At 43.6% G+C, this 12,879-nt stretch overlaps 1 protein-coding gene across 1 annotated transcript in view; it reads right to left on the reverse strand.

The window, feature by feature from the left end:
• The window catches only part of KCNN2 (potassium calcium-activated channel subfamily N member 2), a 568,271-nt gene that overhangs the window by 148,654 nt on the left and 406,738 nt on the right, over positions 1-12,879 (reverse strand). The gene's annotated exons all lie outside the window — the stretch shown is intronic.

Below are 12,879 nucleotides of genomic sequence, written 5' to 3' on the forward strand. Positions count from 1 at the left end.
CAGGGACTACTACCTGCCCTTAAAAATTGAAACAAAAACACTTTTTGTTTTATTTTTAAAATGCATCCCGTTTTCCTTTAAGGAAAACAGGCTGCATTTTAAAAAACTGCTTTATTTAAAAGCAGTCCCAGACATGGTGGTCTGCTGAGCCCAGCAGGCCACCATACCTGGGAGGGCCTGTCATTCCCAATGGACTCGCAAATTGCGAGAGGTTCATTAATATTAATGAGCCTTGCAATTTACGACCCCATTGGGAATCGCAAACAGTGTGTTCCACACTGTTGTTCATGGCATATCGAGCCTTGCCAATTGAGTCGCAATTTTGTGCGTTGTACATCTGGTCCCAACTCCTCAGTGGGTGCCAGATGTGAGTTTTTGTGGTTGATCAAGAAACCTTGCCTCTTCAGGACATTGCACACCCTCTGGACATGAGGAGTCCCCTTAGAAAAAGAAGAGGCCGAAATCAGCCAGTCATCAAGGTATGGGAATACCCGAATCCCTTCCCTGTGGATTATCCCAACCAAGGGGGCCAAAATCTTTGTGAAGACCCTTGGGGCAGAAGAAACCAAAGGGCAGTACTTGTAACTGGAAGTGTTCGGTCCCCGCACAAAACTGGAGGAAATTCTGAGAGGCCGGGTGAATGGGCACGTGGGAGGTAGGCATTGAGCAAATCCAAGGAAGCCACTACGTCCCCCTGAACCAGCAAATGAAAAATATCCTGCAAAGAGAGGATATTAAATTTAGCATGAGGGATAAATGAGTTCACCCACTTCAAATCTAACAATGGACGGAAGTCCCCAGAAACCTTATTCACCAGAAAATGGATGGAATAGACCCCAAGACCCCTTTGACTGACGAATGGCCCCTTTTCTGAAAGGATCCTGAATGCCTGCCAAAAGCGCCTCCCTCTTTGGTGCAGCTGAAGGCAAGAGAGCATGAATGAAAGAGTCTGGAGGAGGGGAGTCAAAGACAATTGAGTAACCCTGCCGATAATTCACAGAGCCCACTGATCCGAGAACGATTCTTCCAGTCCTTATGAAAGCCAACAATCGACCCCCCCCACAGTAGATTGGACCAAAGGAACTCCGGGATAGTCTGAACTTGGATGAGGGGGTGGAGCCACCATCTGATTGCTGAGACTGGGATTTGTGGGAGAACGGAGTACCCCGGCCATGACCCCTTGTTCAAAAGGGCAAGCTCCCTCTAGGAGCAGCAGATGGACCAAAGACCCACTTGGGACCAAAGAACCTCCCTCTAGAAGGACGGATGGGTGCCAACAGCTTCCTATCCTCAGATGATTTTTTTACCATCTCCTCCAAGGAAGAGCCAAACAGTCTGGTCCCCGAAAAAGGGATCTTCATTTGAATGGACCTCTGGGCTGCTTCAGCCTTCCAGTAGCGCAGCCAGACCTGGCGCCAAGCTTGAATAGCCGTGTCCCATGCAGCGGCCGCGGCCCCTAAGTTATCAAAGCATATATCAGACAGCAGTATTTGCTGTCCCATGACAGCCAGGGTAGGCAGGACGTCAGCCCCCTGTTCCATAAGCTTGGCTAGGATGGAAAATCCTTCAGAAGAGATAGAACTGTGTAGGAGAGGTAGGCAGAAGCTCTGAAGGAAAAGTTGGCTGCTGCATAAGACCTTTTGACTGCGGCCTCCACTTTGTCGCCTAGGTCCAAGAGGGAGGCATGCTCCGAAATGATGGACCCATGAGAAGATAACCCTGCCATCAGAGAGTCAACCTTCACAGCAGAGGGGAAATCCTTTGCATAATCCTGAATGGCGTAGCGCTTTGAGAGATAGCGTGGGAAAGACTGTTTGTCCACCTCCTGCCACTCATTGTCAATTACCCTTTCTATAGAAGGATGCAAGGGCAGAATCTCAGACTCCCGTCGCAGGTAATGCATAAAAAAATAATTTGCATCCTCCTCCACTGGCGGAACAGAAAAAGCAAGGTTATCTTTAATGTGCTGCAGGACCTCCTTCAGTTCTTGTCCTTGCACATATCCGCCCCGGAGATCATCATCCTCCCCAACAACATCAGCGCTGGTGGAAGGCTCCATACACTTGGTCTTTTAAGGGAAGAAGGGCCATACCGCTCCTTAAAAGCTGCAGCCACAGCAGCTTGAATCATTAGTTGAATGACCTGAAGCGAAGGAGTCTCTGCAGGGGCCTGAATACTGGGCCCAGGCTTTACCTGGGGAGCCTCACCAGAATCCATGGTTAGATACAGACTGAAGAAATCCCTAACGCGAGATGTAATTAAATAGAAAAATGCTGTTGTGAAAAACAAACACGCCCGAGAGAAGCAGTTGATTGCTAAGCAACCCACTTCACCACTTGAGAAGCCGGCCAGCTGAAGCGCCTCCCCCAGGTAGGCAGGGCAGGGTGGAAGTACAAGGTCGTAAAACCCCGATCACTGCACTGCAGTGCCAGAACAAAGACGTCGGCAGGGTGCCTCATGTTCACTGCCAGTGGAATCCACCAGATTCAGGCTGGCGGTAAAGACAGCTCCAGGAGCAACTCCCAACAGGCAAGAGAGCTCCAGGACGCTGTGAGAGGACAGGTAGGCCCAATCCTGAATAAAAATGAGCCGCTGGGCAGGGCCTCCGATTCCTGAATGAGCTCGCTCTGCTTAAGCCTCTTATAAGGTAACAGGGGGCAAATATAGCGAGCCCGTTTCAGCAGGGCCTCCGCCCCGGGCATATGGACCGGCCAAAGCACGACCTCACCCAAACTTACCTGTAAATGCACTCTGGAGAGTCTGCAGCGTAGAACTAAAAAAACAGGAAGTGGGGTGGGTCGTCCCTCCTCTTGCACTGTGTAAAGAGCGATGGTGGTCCGACATGTTGGGGAGGGATGGGATGCATAGAATGTAAATTGCTTTGGAGGGTGCTGGTGTGGGGATGTAGCTCACTTCATAACTCTGGTGGTGAAGAAGACTCACGAGGAGGTAATGTGATTGAAGTGGCATCCTCGAAGAACAACATGCCTATCAAAGGATCCTTTCTTTTTGGGGTGGACGTCCAAGTCTCCCTGCTACTACTGGGAATCTGATGTTTGACTGTAGCAGAGCTGACTTCAGTAGCTATACAGCCTTCGAAAATGTTCATACTCCTACCCACCTCATGGACTTAGAGAAAACACCGCACAACATGATCACAAAGAAGCCATAGTAGATTGTCTCAGTTGCGGATCAAGCATTTGAGGCTTCAAGGCCATCGACTATTTGGCATTTCTCCCCCTCACTTTTTTTCCCAGAGAGACAAAGCAAGGATGTTTGGTTTTAGCCTTCGAAAGCCTAGTTATTTCTACTCGCATTAAACATACCGACAGAGTAGGGGTTGTTTATGTGGGAGACAACATCCCCATTCAGGTAGCCTTCCTCCGAGCTCTAAGCAATGCTCTCCTTGTAAGTCACTGACACAGTTAAACGCCTTGATGCCTGTACATTGAGCTACCCTACCCGTTTGGACACTCATTTCTGTCGTCTGGAGTTCTAATGGCGGTATATATCTCTATTTTAATTACATGTGAATAATTATTATGGCACCAGACAGGCGCGTGTTGAAAAGCAAGAGTTTAAGTTAACACAGATGTAGGGTCCAAAGTTGTGGTACTGCACGTATCTTAGACTCTCATACTTGCGGATAGAAAATGTATGTAAAAAAATGCAAAATTTGACAGCTAATTGATTAATATTGAACTGTCACCCTTAAAATTGATGTCAAGCCTAATACGGAGATGTGTTTTTGGGTCTGAATCATGTAGCAGCCCGGGCAAAAAATAAATCGATTAACGGCACAGTGACTCAACAAAACCTAAAGCAAGCACGCCCTCCTCTTTCACAGTCGCTCACTCCTTGTTGTGTTTGGGAAATGGCACCTCAGGCTACCCAAAGCGTGGAAAAATGGCAGCAGCAGCTGGCGACGGATCCTTACTGCACTCCGGAAATCTGCATGCATGCAGGGCTGCGTTTCCGGTTTTCTAAATTCAGTTTAATTTGACACCTGTTAATAGACAAAATGCTTCTGGTGTGCGTCTAGGCAAGAATATTAACACGATCTGATCATTAAATATTTTTTATCTATGACATTTAATAAATAGGGTTAAGCTGTATTAATTTATATATGAATAAGAAGCAATGGATCTCTGAGTCTTCTGTGTGTTTCACCTTAGGTGCTTTCAAGCGAACCCAATGGCAGAAGGTTGCCTACTGTGAAAATGGACATCTTACCCACATTTAGGATAGGGAAAATAACCCTGAAGCAGCTGAAAACTCAGAAAGGCACAATTTCTCAGAACAAATAGCTATTTGGAAATATAGAAGAATTGCCCTGCCATTATCTCCCTGCTGGAATCCTGTGAAGAATAGGAAGTTGCGTGTGGTTCAGAAAGGAATTGAATTATGGTGAAAACGCTGTGATAATTGTATCTAAAACATCACACGCATGACAATTTACATAAGCATGCACATCCCAATAACAAGGTATACATGTTAGTGATTCACTCAATTGCATGAGACATGATTTTAGGTGAAAAAATTGTGTTATGTGATGTGCTGTCTCACACCATAACATGTATGATAACCATAATCTTATGATAGAAAAGTAGCATCATGGAATATTACTAGGCTAGAAGAGAGACTATGCAGAAAATATGGTCTCTTTATCATTAAAAGCCACTAGCCAACCTTCATCTGCGCGGAAAGGACACCAGCAGAAATCAACGGGAGCTCCTGTCAATGTAAAGCGACAGAAGTCAAGACAGTGCAGCGTGGAAACGTGTATCTGCAGAATAGCAGATGACGTGAATTGCCTCTGGGATGCAGGAGGCTAGGACTGTGATTCATCTGAAATGAAAAATGTCCGGCAGTCTGTTTGTCTAGGCAATTCTGATAACTCAGCTGACTATGATACTAAACATTACCTGGTACAGATAATGTATGCAATCTCGGTCAGGATGAAACACAAGCAAACCCCAAATTAACCTGTGCTTAACGCTCTAGTAGCTTGACGCAAAGCAGTCAGGCTTAATTTAGAAGCTCTGTGTAAAGTATGTATGCAGCTCTTCAAAGTGAAAATGCAACAAAAGGAAAATTCTACACCAATTTAGAAAAATAGTGTAAAATTTGATAAATTATTTGAGACCAAAATGAGAAAAATTCTATCAGTAGAATCGGAGATATGCAATTTGAAAGGATTAAGTGAAAATAATGCCTAGAACCAGAAAGGGCCAACTGTAGTTATGTGGTCACGCTGGACCAGGACAAAGTCACACGTTCAGGCCAAACGCGATGGAGTGCATGCCGGATACAGGGACTAAGTTAAGACCGTTAAACAAAGTACCTTAAATCCTAGATGCGGAGCATTGCAAAATCTTGAGTTGAGGATGCGTCGCATTGAGGCGGCATCAAGAAAGCTGTGGGGCTGTGATGCGGAATCCTGAATCATTGTGGAGGATACCGTTTTTGAGTGGCTTTCGATGCAAAGTCCTGCATCAAGGATGCATTGCTCAACGGTGGTTCAGAGGAAGCTGCGGGCTGCGATCCGAGATTCTGCGTTGGGGATGCGTAGCGCAGAGGTGATTCTGATGCAGCTTCTAAGAGATGCGTCATGCAGTGGCGGTTCTGCTCACAGGATCACAGTTGGGCTGGCAGAACACCTTCAGACCCACTTCCAAGGGTCCAAGACAGGGGTGGCACCACTTTGGGGGGTAGGACTTACATCAGGCAGAGTTCAGGAGGCGGGATCAAATGTATGTGCAAAATTTGGTCCATCCTTACTTACCTTCTCACACCATTCGATCTGCCACTCAGGTTAAATTTCAGGTGCCTAGGATTCGACTTGCCCGTCAGGGCGGCCGTTCCTTTTCATATTTGGGCCCTGTTCTGTGGAACTCTCTCCCGCTCTCTCTTCGTACTCAGACAAATATCACATTATTTCGCAAATCCCTGAAAACCTGGCTTTTTAATTAGTACACTCATATCTAATACTCTGCTGTTGCCTCCGTTGGGCGCCGAGAAACCCTTGTTGGGTAGCTGTTGCGCCAAGATATAAAATTTAAATAACATAACATAACAAGGTGGCTTGAGCCTTTTCTGTCCCTAAGGAGCTAACTAGTCATTGGAGTCACCCTGGTGGTCCTCGGCTCAAGATGCAGGTCCAGTCCTTTTCACTCATGCAGCAGGGCAACGGAGTAGTAATCCTTGTATAGCAGCAAAGCAGTATTTCTGAGTTTCCCTCAGGTCCAGAGGTGTACTGAAGTGTTGGGTCTGAGGGTTCAATAGTTAAACATGGTGCCAGCTTTGAAGTGGAGAAGATTTTGGAGCCCCCGCCCCAGACATGCTTGGAATTTCCTGCCTCTCTGCCTTCGACCCAGCTTGTCTGGGGGCACAGAAGACTCGAGTCAAGCTCTTTGTGAGTGTTCTCAGGCAGAGGTTTTGTAATGTGCAATTGTGAAAGGTGACAGTTCCTCCATGCTATCAAGTCAGAGTTGGCACATCTTGCCAACACATATTTCCCCTTTGCCTTGCTGTCTCGGAGCAATACACAAAGACCAACTGCCAGCTACACCTAGCCATGTGACCCAAATACTGGCTGTAGGCACCAAATGGTTAGGACAAGAAAGTGCCAACTTTCTAAAAGTGGCATTTTCAGAATTGGGACTTAAAATTAAACTTTACCACAACTTTAGACACCAAACCTGTCATTCCTACATGCTCCCAATTGAAAGTTAGCATATATTAAATGTAATAAGGTAACACAATATTATCCTGTGGGAGAGGTAGGCCTTGCAGTCGTAAAAACGAATGTAGGAGTTTTTCGCTCCCAGGTCATGTAAAACTTAAAAGCACATGCACAACGTTTAAAATACATTGCACCCTGCCCTCTGGGCTGTACAGGGCCTACCCTAGAGGTGACTTAAATGTAGTAAAAAGGAAGGTTTAGGCCTGGCAAAAGTTTTAATTTGCCAGGTCGAAATGACAGTTCAAACTGCATACACAGGTTGCAGTGGCGGGCCTGAGACATGTTTAAAGGGTTAATAAGGGGGAAACACAATTAGTCCTGCAGGCTCACTAGTAGCATTTAATTTAGAGGCACTGGGTACATGTAGTACCCCTTTACAGGACTTACAAATAAATACAATGAGCCAATTGGGTATAGGCATCTTCACACTAGGACTTCCCATCACCTTGGCTGTGCGACATACCAAAGTGGGATCTTGCAATGCCCTGCAACACATATTTAAGGTACTCTTATCTAGCAGGCCTCACTTGGTCCCTGTATCTGGCTCACATTCCATCATGTTCAGCCTGAACTTGTGACTTTGTCCCAGTCTAGCACCACCGGATAACCCGGTTACTGCATTGTGCTTTTTGACACTATTTTCACCTAAATCTTTACAATTGCTTATCTGCGCATCTACTGTTTGGATTTTTATCATTTTGATCTTAAATTATTTATGTTCTCTCTTTTTCTAAATTGGTTTTGGATTTTTTCTTGTCTAGCGTTTCTCTTTATTTATGTTTGAAGTGCTGCATAAATACTTTACAAGTTGACACTAAGTTCAGCCTGAGTGCTTTATACCAAGCTACCAGAGGGTTGAGCACAGATTAATTTGGGGTTCGCTTGTGACTTCACATTGACAAGGATTATGTTTGCTGATTGAGAAGGGTTTCATCCCCCTCAACCAGTAACCCAATTTCTTACAAGCCTCATAGAGAAGTTACTTTGGGTGCCTGTCATACGTGGTTTCCTCACCATAGGCCTCACATGACTGTCCTTCATGCCCCTAAAGTTTAACTTTTCAACTCCACTGCCCCCCAACCCCCACACCTGTGATACCAGTAATTTTGTCTGGAGACACAAGAAAGCTGGGAAGCCTTGACATCAGATGATTTACACAAACTATGTCCTTGTGCCCAGTAAAACCTGTACCGTGGTGTCCCTTTGCCATATAGCCCACATATGAATTGCTTTGCTCAACAAAGATTGGACCAAGTTACCTTTGAAGTGCTTTTTTAAATCTTGGGTCCAATCTATTGCAGAAAGGAATCAGGCATCCCCTGAGTATGAGCTTATGAAATGGCTGTTATAGAGTAGAAATATATACAGCAAAGTTTTGGTTGATGCAGTGAGTGCAGGGAAGGCAGCATGTGAAAATCCCAATTGATTCAGCAACTTTTGCTATGTGAATAGAATCACCGAAAGAGGCCTTCCTCCCTGCCCACTGGTTCTGTGTTGCTTCCCCTGCTTTGAAGGTCATCATTTTGTTTAATTAAAACCAAATAAAATTCTATTAATGTTTCTGTGCTAGCCCAAATAATTGAGTAAGAAAGCAGGTAGGACACATGGATTTCATTATATGACATTTAGATTACCATAGTTCTATGTCCATTGTACATGCTATTTTTTTCAAATTCCCACACCTGTATAAAAATCCCTTTCCTCTCCTTTTCTTTCCCCTTACAGAGATTAGCAAATTCAGAAAATCCCCAAATAAATGTGCACATTTGCATGAGTAAACCAGGTTTTAAATTTTCAAACAAAATTCATTTTTTTTAACATCTAATTGAGACGAGTGCAGAAAAAGTTGTACAATTGAGACCAACTGTATTTTAAGATTTCATCATATAGAACATCAAATATTGTTGACCACCCCTGGCAGGATACACAACCCTGGCAGAATAAACAGTATGGAAAAATAAGTGGACAGTAAGAATAATATACGTTTTGATGGTAAAAAAAATGCAACTATGCTACCACGACAATTAGCAACGCTCATTATATACTTCGAGGCAACTTCAAGTTAAACTCCACATATGACTGGCTATACACTGCATTATGGAAAGCGGCTCTTTTGCATACATTTAATATATTTTCACTGAGAAGACGCACTATAGCTGAACTAATCTGGGAAGTCACTTTTGAAAAAGGAGATATTTTATAAATTCAACAAAAAAAGTAAATACAGTACCAAGATGTGTACTTACTTTCCATAAAGGAAAGGAAAATTGTGGTTATAAGAACGTTTGGACTTATCAACAAAACCTCTTTAGTTTTATTACTATCAACCACATATGACTGCAGACAAACAATGATTAGACTTAATTCTGTTACAGGACTCACAGGATATTAAAATCAGTAATCGTGCTTAGAGTTGTACAGCATTTACTGTGCTTGTGTATGAGCAGTCACTGTGCATGTCATCCCACAAGTACTAGCTGTGCTTTCTTAGTTCGAGCCTCGATCGACCTGTTGTATCCTCTTCTATGGGCATTGGCACACCCACACCCACCAATTGCCATTGGTGGTTTCATGTAGCATTTTAAAATGCTAGCTGGTTATTGGTGCATTTGTGTTAATGTCCCTCCTTTGTGTGTTTAGCTCTCTTTCCGGAGATTTCACTCAGAGAACATTTTGGTTGGCCATCACACTTTACAGTTTGTGATGGCCCCTCCTCCCTCCTACTGGCTCTCCCATTGGATGTCCTCCTGTTACATGGCATTGAGAAAATCTATCAGCGCAGGTGTTCGCATGTGCATTTCCCCCATGGCACTGTTGTTTATGGGTCGAATTTGTACTATGTAAAACTGCAAGAACAAAAAATTGCATTAGACCCACACTTTCATGTTTTTATTTTTATTTTTAATTCTCCCTCAAGCCGACCGCTGTACTCTGGTGCTCTCTGTGTCGCAGGGCCTCGCTCTCCAAATCTTCCTGGCTCATTCACTTCCTTGCAGTCTGCAGAGTTTTTTGTTTCTTCGTTTTTTTCTCTCACGGCTTGCCTGCAAAGCACACCCCTCTTACCTCCGAGCAGACTCGCCGTGCACCTTTATTTATTTATTTACAGCACCCTTACATTTCTTTTTTTATTTGCATTGCCTCTAAAGTAGACCCCTCCCATCTACGATAGCATCAAACTGCACTCACTGTGTGCCCCTATTTATTTATAACAAAAGACAAAAAGTGTACCTTGAGGAATCATTCATCTATAACTTAATTTTTTTTCAATTGTCACATATGTGAACGAAATATTCATTAATCAGGATATTTCAAGAGTTTATCATTTCTATAGGTTTAATTTAATCAATTTTGTAAAAAACATGGGAAATAAATACATCCATTATATCATGTACGGCAACAATTGTACTACTAACTCAGTATATGTAATCAACAGTAGTAGCAAACACCTTTTGTCTGGAAACTAAAGTATGGGCAGTGCATAAAATAAACCATACATTGAGATCAATTAATTATTCATATTCGACGTTTCGGTCTCTTTAACGGTCTACAAGATCCACAAGACCATCTTCAGGACGGTTACGTTGCACCATGAATTTGATGGACAATCACCAAGATGTATCTTTCACATAAAAAACCTCCAAATTAATACGCCGTACGAGTAGTTCAAACGTTTTGGCTTGCACAAGAACCCGAATCAATCCGCTCTCCACTCGACAAACACAACGTTCCAGAGAAAGGTTCCAGACTATCGAGATACATCTTGGTGATTGTCCATCAAATTTATGGTGCAACGTAACTGTTCTGAAGATGGTCTCGTGGATCTTGTAGACCGTTAAAGAGACCGTTAAAGACACCGAAACGTTGTCGCAATTACACCGTTTTGTTTTGATTTATGTCTGTTGATGCACAATGAAATCAATATTAATAATTAATTGATTAATTTCCTCCTTCTCCATGAATTCCCTAACTACTACTCACCAACAATGCACCTCATCTCTCTATAGCACCTTTTTTATAGCGCTATTCATAGTTTACTCACACTCAGTTCTGTGAACTGCAAGGTACACGTTCTTTGTAGCAGGCACATTAACCCTCTGCACTGTGTGGGTGGCAGGTGTACCCATGTGAGTGCACGGTGAGCGAAGCAACAGTGTGAGAGTGGGGTAAGCGGAGTAACTGCAGGGTGAGTGAGGTGACCATATGAATTTGGGTGTGGATGTAAGTGCAGAGTGGGACGAATTAATGCATGGTTAGTAATGGGCTTGTTTGAGTGATATTGCAGATTGAGCAGTGAGAAGGACAGGTGAGTGAAGTGTCACATGAGTGCAGGGTGAGTGGTATGCTCGTGTGACTCCAGGGTGAGGTACAGGGTAAACTGAAAAAGTGCATTGTGAGTGATCACTGTGAGTACAGGTTGAGCATTGAAATGGTGTGAGTGCATGGTGATCCGTGTGAGTGCATTGTGATCGCTGTGAGGGCAGGGTGAGCATGAAAGTAAAGAGCGAGAATGAGGCAGGAGTTGTCTGAATGCAGGGTGCATTCCAAGACACTTGAAGTAACTCAGCTTGTTATTTACAGGGGCATAGGGTTTCAGATATACGTTTAACAATTGCTATTGTGGCATTAATCAGGGATCGAGGGTGGAGGAAATAAATAATGTGCTGATCCTGCAACAAACTTCCAGTCTTGTGATTAGGGTTGCCAGCTCAATGTTCTGATGTCCCAGATGATAAAAAAATAAGCAGTCACCTAAAGCCATATTTTCAGCACTTATCTGTGCATACTTCAAACAGCAAATATAAATATAAAGCACTTTTAATTGTGTTTTAGGGCTGCCTGAATGATCCATGACTGATAATTAAAGGGAACAAAGACAGAAAAGTCACATTACCAATGAATAAATACTTTTTTATTTATAACCCTATTTAGTGTAAAGACATGGGGGTCTATAGGATGGCGTGCGGATCGCCCCCGCCAGGCCACCGGTAGCCACCGCTGGCCCGGCGGGGGCGATCGGCCCGCCATCCATACCTGAATGATCCCCCGCAATATTAGTATGGCTGGGGGGCCCGCGGCGGACGGAAAGACCGTCCATCGCTTTTCTGCCGGTCGATTCGTCGACCGGGCGGAAAAGGGGCATGATATGGTGGCCATTCAACGCCCAGTCAGGGGTAGCAAAATCTATATAAATCCAGTTGAAATAAAATCCAATTATGTAGTCTCTTCAAAATTCAAAAAAGTGTATTTCTTAATTGTTTAACCTGCCAAAGCATTTCATCTCAGTAAATCAGATTATTTCACTGCATTCAGTGGCTTTTATTAAAAATGCTAGGTTTAAACATGCACTCTTTTGAAACATTCATGTCCTCCTCCTTACAACAATGCCAATAGTGAGCTAAGAGGCGCTTCACTTGTCATGTACACCCAATACCTGGCCTAAATTCCTATTATATACAGAGCATCATATTATACAGCAAATACAATAGGTTTTTGTGCAGCGCAATCACTAAACCTACATATTTGAAGGTGCTATCATATGTGATAACGAAGTATAAGATGGTTCAGTGTAATAAAATATTTGCCTCAGATCACACATTATGGGTCAACCATGAAAGTGGAGATCACCCCAGGTTTTTAATTTCACATTCTGTTTTGTCAGTAAGCAGCTAAGATCATATATAGGTTGGGATTCAAAATGTAAACCGCTCATTTTGGGCCTTTCTGGGGTTTCCTCTGATCGTGTAGTCCAGCGTTTTATTGCATTTTCTGTAGAAATCTAGGTTTACTTAATACACATTCTATTCAGATTGTATAAACACAGCTGTTTACCCTTCCCTGGTCCATCAACTGATTAGTCTTCAGTTGGATGGTAACACCCACTGTTAACACTGCAAAGGCACACCTCACAATGTGTAATGTACGCTGCAAACTGTCATCATTTGTGATAATGTTTTTATTCATGTGTATTGTGCAACTCTTTTTCTTGTTTTTAAAGTCTATGCTTGTTTGGTTTACTTTTGGCCAATCCCTCTCCAAGGGAGCATTTTGGCAGTCAGCCCCCCCCCTCCCACGCTGCTCCCTCCCTCCTCCCTTGGTAGGTAAAAAACATTGTCATTTACATTGCCAATAGCTCT

Source organism: Triturus cristatus, chromosome 2_1 (assembly GCF_964204655.1).
Source record: "Triturus cristatus chromosome 2_1, aTriCri1.1, whole genome shotgun sequence".
Taxonomy (NCBI): Eukaryota; Metazoa; Chordata; class Amphibia; order Caudata; family Salamandridae; genus Triturus; species Triturus cristatus.